This window comes from Carlito syrichta, unplaced genomic scaffold (genome assembly GCF_000164805.1).
Source record: "Carlito syrichta isolate Samal-C Ts95f unplaced genomic scaffold, Tarsius_syrichta-2.0.1 Scaffold316459, whole genome shotgun sequence".
Taxonomy (NCBI): domain Eukaryota; kingdom Metazoa; phylum Chordata; class Mammalia; order Primates; family Tarsiidae; genus Carlito; species Carlito syrichta.
Window position 1 is genome coordinate 90,107 of NW_007260555.1, and position 8,850 is coordinate 98,956.

Genomic DNA, 8,850 nt, shown 5'->3' on the forward strand with positions numbered 1-8,850 from the left:
CACACCTCCCAGTGTCAGAGTGCAAGTGATTTCCCCACCACACCCTACATTTTTCTCAAGAATCTGACTTGTCCAAGACCTGGAAAAAGAACCCTCAATGCTGACACTGTCTCCCTGCCTTGCCATGGCTACATGGACCAGCTATGGACACTTGACCCAGATTAGATTAATTAGATTTACTTTTAAAAATCAGAGACAAATTTGAGAAGAAATCAGTTAGATCTGGAGGATGGTGTCAAATGAGAAGTTCATTTAATCTTGGGGGCTCAGCTCATTTCTTAGGTTGGCTGTGATGGAGCATCTACAAACAGGTGCGAAGGAAGCAAAAGCCTGAGTGTGAAGACCTAAGAAATAAGTAGAGTGAGTGCAGGAGCAGAAATGAAGAAAGGAAGAGGGAGGAGAGGAGGAGAGAGGCAGGCAGGCAGGGCTCAGCAGGGGGGGAGAGAGAGAGAGGGAGAGAGAGAGAGAGAGAGAAAGAGACAGAGGGGAGAGAGGGGGGAGACAGAAAGGAGAGAGTGTGTATGTGAGAGAACGAGAGCAAGAGAGAGAAAGGGAGGAATGGAGGAAAGGAGAGAGAGAGGGATGGAAGGAAGGAGAGGGAGAGAGAGGGAGGAAGGGAGAAAGACGGAGAGAGCCTGCAAGAGCAAGAGAAGGGGGGGATGGACAGAGAGAGAGGGAGGGAGGTGGAAGAGGAGAAGGTGGGAGGAGGGGAAGAGGGAGGGAGAGAAGGGAGAGAGGACAAGAGTATGAGAACTTGACAGAGAAGGAAGGGGAGAGACAGAGGGAGTGTGGGAGTGTGGGAGTGCCAGAGCGGGAGACTAGTTTTCTAAAATCCAGTTGCAATAACATTTTGATCCTCAAGACTTTTCTGTATTTATGTGATAATTCCCCTTTTTATTGAGTTTCTCTCAATGGATTTCACTTCTTTGCAACCAAATTTATCCTGATTGAGGCAGGTTAGGGGCTTAAAATGAAATAAAACCATTTAGATAAAAAATAAGTTTCCAGCAAAATCATTTAGACCAACAATAAGGTTCCAGCTGCTAATCTTTTTATTCCTTTAGTAAGAATTGAGCAATTTCTCTGCCTCTGATATAGTAATAGTTTGTGAGGATGTCCGAGCCTTGAATATTTTCAATAGCATTGTTATCAGTTCCTCCTTCTATGTTTTGTAGAATTCTTCTGGAAAGCCATCTGGTCCAGAGAATTTTTTGGTGGGTAGTTTTCTTATGACATAGTCAATTTCCTGGATTGTTATTGGTCTATTTATGGTCTCTATTTCTTCTTTTTCAAGCTGGGGAGGTAGTGTGATGTCACAAATTCCTCCGTTTCCTTTAGGTTTTCAAGTTGGTTTACATTCAAGTGTACACAGTAGTCTCTGAAAATCCTTTGTATTTCTTCAGGATTGTGACTTCATCTTTTGTGTTTCTGATTGAGTTAATTTGGACTTTTCCTCTCTTTTTCTTGGTCAGTCTAGCTAGGGGACCATCAATTCTATTTATTCCTTCAAAGAACCACCTTTTTGTTTCATTGATTTTTTGTATTATCTTTTTGTCTTCTCTGTCCTGGATTTGGGATTTTATTTTGGTGATCTGGATTCTTCTGCTGAGGTTAGGGTTTTGGTGGTCTTACTTTTCCATGTTCCTTAGGTGACTTTTTAGGCTGTTAACTTGTAATCTTTCAATTTTCTTTTTTCTTTCTTTCTTTCTTTCTTTCTTTCTTTCTTTCTTTCTTTCTCTCTTTCTTTCTTTCTCTCTCTCTCTCTCTCTCTCTCTCTCTTTCTTTCTTTCTTTCTTTCTTTCTTTCTTTTGGATTCTTGTACCAGAGCACATCTTTCTTTCTTTCTTTCTTTTTTAATACATATTTTTATTTTAAAATTGTGGAGTACAGTTAGGATTAGGTATACAAATATGCATTGTACAGGTACCCTTGTTGATGAGGTGTGCACCCCCACAGTCCCCAGACAGATATTGACAACCATTAGTGCACCTCTTTCTCCTCCCTGCCCCTCCCCATAGTTTCCTGCCAAGTCAATCCTTTTATTATAGTATTATGACAGTTGTTCAAGGTTCACTTATGAGTGAAAACATGTGATACTCAGATCTTTGTTTCTGTGAGAGATCACTCAGTACTTTAAACTCTAATTCCATCTAGGTTGTGCGAAACTCATGATTTTGTTCTTTTTAATGGCTGCATAATATTCCATTGTGTATATGTACCACATTTTTTAAATCCAGTCCTCTTTTGATGGACAGAATAGTTGGTCCCATGATCTTGCTGTTGTGAACAATGCTGCGATAAACATGCATGTGAAAGTATCTTTTTTATAGAGTGATTTGAGTTCTTCAGGGTATATTCACAGTAGGGGGATTGCGGGATCATATGGAAGGGTAATTTTTAGAGCTTTTAGGAATCACCACACTGATTTCCACAGAGGTTACACTAGTTTGCACTCCCACCAACAGTGTAGAAATGTTCCCTTTTCACCACATCCTCTACACCATCTGTTATTTTTTGAGTTATTGATAATGGTCATTCTGACTGGAGTTAGGTGACATCTCAGTGGAGTTTTAATTTGCATCTCCTTGATGACTAGTGAGGTTGAAATTTTCTTCACGTATCTGTTGGATACCTGTATGTCTTCTTTTGAGAAGTGTCTGTTCATGTCTTTTGCCCACTTTGTAATAGGGTTGTTTTTTTCTTTTCAGCACATTTGAGTTCCTTGTAGATCCTAGATGTTAGGCCTTTGTCAGACATGAAGTTGGCAAATACTTTTTCCCAATCTGTGGGTTGTCTCCCTGCTCTGTTGATGCTCTTTGGCTTTGCAGAACCTTGTCAGTTTAATGAGGTCCCACTTTTCTATCTTATCTCTTATGGTCCATGCATTTTGGTTTTTGCTTAGGAATTAGATGCCAGTTCCAACTTCCATAAGGGTGTGTCCTGCATTTTCTAATATTCTTATAGTGTGAGGTTTTACATTTAGGTCTCTGATCCATTTAGAATTAATTTTTGTGTATGGGGACAGATAGGGGTCCTGTTTGAATCTTCTGCATGTGGTCTGTGGGGGCCCACCCTGGAAGGGTCGTGGGAAGTGTTGAAAGAGAGACGGATAGGCGGCAGACAAAGGTCATATACTGGATACCTGCTTCTTGCACAGATGACAATTTAATGCTAGTTAATACAGAGCTTTTATACCATTTTTGAAGGGGCAAGACAAAGAAAACTCTTTCACATTCATATCTTTTAAAAGTTACCAGCTAGTGGTCTTAGTAGCGAACAAACCAAGATTCCCATAGGTCTTAGTAGCAAACAAACCAAGATTCCCATAGGCCTCCAGACAACGTCTTATTCATAAAGCTAACAATGACACTCTCAGTCTGATGTCCCAAATTACAAATGTTTCAAGAAAGTTTCTTTAAGTGTATATTTCTTTATGTGTCAGGAATATTCTCATCTTAGGCTCTTATGTACTTCACAGTCCTGTGATCGCCTCCCTTGTCCAGATGTCCTCGTTACTTTTCTCTTATCTTGCAGTGCTTGTTTCTAAAGAGAACTCAAAAGAAACTTTTAGTAATGTTTCCCAGGCCCCTCAAGGTTGTTTTCTGTTTTAGCTGATCTTGTCATAAAAGTGTCTGATTATTATATTATGAGTTTAGTGAAAACCTACTCTATAAATATTAACTTAGAGTTTTAACTATAGTATTAAGTGAAAACCTTAACATAATCTTTGTCCTAAGTTAGTGAAAACAGTGTTATAAATCACCTACATAACTCCTAGATAAGTGTTAGAACTTAATATGAATTCATAATAAACTACTATAAACTTGTGCTTCTAAAAAACCTTATGTTTAAACACTAAACTACATAATTCTGAATCAAATAAGGAGTGGATATACTTATATCATTTATTACTTAAGCAATATCTAGTAACTTATAACCAAGTGAAAGAAAGCACTCTTGATGTGCTTCAGAGTTTAGCCCTTGCATATGTTAGAAAAGGCCAAGTGGCATAGTGGGAAAATGGAAAAATAAACCATGACATTTCCAGGTTAGCTGTGATTCTTCACATAAACATGCCATCTTCTTCTTCCACGACTGCACAGAATTTCTTCAGCTGTATCAACAGCAAAGATGGAAGACAGAAGGGCCTCAGCTGCCTGGACTCGCTTTGCGGCCGGGGGTCCTCAGCGCACCTGGACTTTGTCAATCAGGTGGGCCTCCAAGGCTGGCTCCCAACAGTGGTCAACCAGTTTTCCCAGCACCATTTGCTGAATAGGTTCTCCTCTCCCCAGTGGTGGATGATGGATGGTTTGTCAAAGATGAGTTGGTTGAGAAATTGAGGTTTTGCCTCTGGAATCTCAATTCTATTCCATTGATCTATATGCCTGTTCTTAATTATTGTTTTGATTATTGTAGCTTTATGTTTTGATTATTGTAGCTTTTTTCTGTTTATATTTAGCTTTATGTTTTGTGTTGTAGCATTATGGCAAAGTTTAAAGTCTGGTAGTGTGACAACTCCTGCTTTGTTTTTTGTTTTTGTTTTTCTGTTTTTTTGTTTTTTTTTTTTTTAACTGGGGAGTGTTCTGGCTATTCTTGCTCATTTGTATTTCCATATGAATTCCTGTATTGTTTTTTCTAGATCTGAAAAGAATGTTGCAGGTAATTTGATAGGTATTGTGTTAAATCTATAGATTGCCTTAGGTAAGATGGACATCTTCACAATGTTTATTCTTCCAGTCATGAGCATGGAATATTTTTCCACTTATTCGTGTCAGCTTTGATTTCTTTGAGCAGTGTTTTGTAGTCTTCATTATAAAGGTCTTTCAGTCTCTGATTAGGAAGATGCCAAGGTATTTCATTTTTTTGTGGTTATTGTGAATGGGATTGTGTTTTTATTTGGGTTTCTGTTTGTTTATTATTGGTGTAAAGAAATGGGATGGCCTTTTGCACATTTAGTTTATACTCTGAGACTTTGCCAAAGTCCTTTATCAGTGCAAGGAGGATTTTGACAGATTCTCTTGGTTTTTCAAGGTACACAATCATGTCCTCTGCAAAGAAAGATAACTTGACTTCCTCCTTTCTTGTTTGGATACCCCTGAATGCCTTCTCTTTACTGATTGCTCTAGCCAGGACTTCTAATACTATATTGAACAGGAGGGGTGACAGTTGGCATCCTTCTCTTGTTCCAGTTTTCAGGAGAAAAGGTTCCAATTTTTGTCTGTTTAGGAGTATGCTGGCTGTGGGTTTCTTGTAGATGACTTTACTATTTTGAGGTATGCTACACGCATGCCTAGATGTTCAAGGGTTTTTATCTAGAAGGGGTGCTGGATTTTATCAAAAGCTTTTTCTGCATCTAATGATATAATCATGTGTTTTCTGTTTTGATGTCTGTTGATGTATTTAATTACATTTACGGTCTTACAAATGTTGAACCAGCCTTGCATCCCAGGTATGAAGCCTACTTGGTCATGATGGATGATTTTTGAGATGTGTTATTGAATCCGGTTTGTTAGGATCTTGTTGAGAATTTTAGCATCTATGTTCATCAAAGATATTGGCCTGTAGTTCTCTTTCTTTGTTGGATCTTTACCTGACTTGGGTATCAATGTGATGTTAGCTTCATTAAATGATTTGGGGAGAGTTCCATCTTTCTCAATCGCCTGGAATACTTTCAGTAGGATTGGTATCAGCTCCTCCTTAAATGTCATATAGAATTCTGCTGGAAAGCCATCTGGTCCAGGGCTTTTTTTTGGTAGGTAGTTTTCCTGTGACATAGTCAATTTCCTGGATTGGTATTGATCTATTTATGGTCTCAATTTCTTCTTGCTTTAGGCAGGTTGTGTGATGTCACAAAATCTTCCATTTCCTTAATATTTTCAAGTTTGTTTCCATACAAGTGTACATAATAGTCTCTAATGATCTTTTGTATTTCTTCAGGGTCAGTTGGGACTTCATCTTTTGTGTTTCTGATTGTGTTTATTTGGACTTTTTCTCTCTTTTTCTTGGTCAGTCTAGCTAGAGGACCATTGATCTTGTTTATTCTTTCTAAGAACCAGCTTTTTGTTTTATTTATTTATTTATTTATTTTGTATTATCTTTTTGTCTTCTATGACTCGGATTTGGGACTTTTATTTTGGTGATCTGGATTCTTCTGCTGAAGTTAGGGTTTTGGCAATCTTACTTTTACAGTTTTCTTTGGTGACTTGTTAGGCTGTTAATTTGTGATCTTTCCATTTTCTTCATGTATGTTTGTAGAGATATTAATTTCCCTCTTACTATAGCTTTTATGGCATCCTAGAGAATTTGGTAAGATGTTTCTTCATTTTCATTTGTTTCCAGGTGTCTTTAAATCTCTGTTTTGATTTCACCATTGACCCAGGAGTTGTTTAGCATCATGCTGTGTAGTGTCCATGTCTTTGTGGGTTTTGGGGGAATCTTGTTGGTGTTGATCTTTATTTTTATTGCATTATGGTCTGAGAAGGTTCATGGCAAAATTTAGATGTTTTGAAATTTGTTTATGCTTGATTTATGGCCAAGTATGTGGTCGATCTTAGAGTACGTTCCATGCAGTGATGAGAAGAATGTATATTCTGTAGTCTTTTGGTGGCGTGTTCTGTAGGTTATCAATTAAGTCCATTTGGTCAACAGTCACATTGAGGTTCCAGATCGTGTTGCTGATTTTTTGTCCTGATGATCTGGGTTGTGAGTGGGGTATTAAAGTCCCCAGCTATGATAGTGTTAGAATCAATATGTTTTTTTGAATTTACGTAGAAAATGCTTTATGAAAGTTGACGCTCCTGTATTGGGTGCATATATTTTTAGGCTGGATATTTATTGTTGATGGATTGAACCTTTTATCATTATGTAGTGGCCTTCTGTATTTTTTTAAATGTTTGATAGCTTAAAGGATATTTTGTCTGAGATTAAGATCATGACTCCTCCTTTCTTTTGTGTTTCATTTGCCTGAAAATTTGTTTCCCATCCTCTTTGAGTCTGTGAGTGCTCTTTCTAGTGGGATAAGTCTCTTGAAAGCAATATATTGTTGCCTGTTGATATTTTATCCATTTTGCCATTATATGTCTTTTCAGAGGTGTATTTAGTCCTTTCACATTCAAACTAATTATTGAAATGTGAGTGTTGATTCCTATCATAAGGTTCTTATAGAGTTGTTGTTTTTGTTCCTGTTTGTTTGTTGTCTTTCTTTTGGTTTGGGGATTGTTTCATGTGTGTTTTCAATCTTTTCCTGTATTCTTGTGAAGAAAGTTGTTGCTCTTTTTTCCTGCTCTTCTGTGTTTAATACTTTCTTAAGTGTTTCTTGTAGAGGTGGTCTGGTGGCAGTGTAAGTTCTTAGGGATTGGATATCTGGGAAAGATTTTAATTCTCCCTCACTGATAAAGCTTAGCTTGGCTGGGTAGGTTATTCTTGGTTGAAATTGCTTATCTTTTAGAACTTTGAAGATAGGACTCCAAGCTCTCTGAGCCTGAAGGGTTTCTGTAGATAAATCTGCTGCTATTCTAATTGGTCTTCCATGGTAGGTAATCTGACCTTTTTCTCTTGCTGCGGTTAGAATTTTTTATTTTATACCTACTTGTTTAGGCAAATTTTTATGTGTCTGGGAGTTGGTCTTCTCATTTGTTGTCTTGCAGGGGTTCTATGAATCTCTTGTGTTTGAATTTTCACATCACTGATGAGATGAGGGAAATTTTCTTGAATAATCTCATAGAATGTTTGTTCCAGTGTGACCTCTCTTTCTCTTTCTGCCTCAGAAAGTCCAATTACTCTTAGGTTTGGTCTCTGGAGGTAATTGCTCATCTCTTGAAGGTTTTGTTCTGTCTTTTTAAGCTTCTTTTCTATGTTTTTGACAGTTTGGGTTAATTCTATATTTTGGTCCTCAAGCTCTGAGATTCTTTCTTCTGCTTGGCTAATTCTGCTTTCCATGCTTATCAGTTTGTTATTTATTTCATTCACAGTATTCTTTACTACTATTATCACAGTTATCAACTCCTTCCTAGTTTCCTCTTGTCTCTCCTCAATTCTTTTTAATCTCTCCATTAATGTCTTGATATCTGGGTTTGTAGTTTGAGACCAGTCATTTGGGGGCTCTTCATTGTTTCCATTCCGAAGTCAGTTTTCTCAGTGTCTGACCTCCCAGGGGTCTGTGAGAAACCCATATTCTTCTTTTGGTTTTTCTTCCTTTGTGTAGATTTTTCTCTCCCCCTTTCCCTCTCTTTCTTTAATTCTGTTTTTCAGGGAATGTGGGGTTGCTTTTACTTCTTTTTGTTCAATCTCCTGTTCTTCCTTATGAGCATCCTCTGGCACTGTTCTCTTTTGAGGCTGGACTGTGGGTTGGGGCTGTACTTTCTGCAGTTTTGAGATTTAATTGAGGGGGAAACTGTGATTCACAATCTATTTGCAGATCCCAGTAGCCACCAACAGGTGTATGAGCTCACTGGAACCCACTTCCCACTGCCTTACAGTCTGTCCATGCAGCAGGGTTTAGTTTTGCTCCCTGAAACCAAAGGAGGGAAGAAAAAGGAAAATAATGGAAGAAGTGGGAGGGGGGCAAGAGAAAGTTGGAGAGAGAGAAGAGTAAGATGGAAAACAGACATACATACCAACCAGCGAATGAAAAGAGACACGAGGCCAGAAAAGAGTAAAAAACAAAGTTCCCTAAAGCATTCTAGTAATCACACAAAGACAGTCCAATAAAATCATGCCTTTTGATGTGCTTTTCCCCAATACAAACAAGTAGTCTAACTCAAAAAACAAACAAAAGTGATCAAAACAAACAGTCAAAATAATAAAATCAAAATAAGAAGCCAGACTAGTTCTGGAGACTTTCCTGAGTGT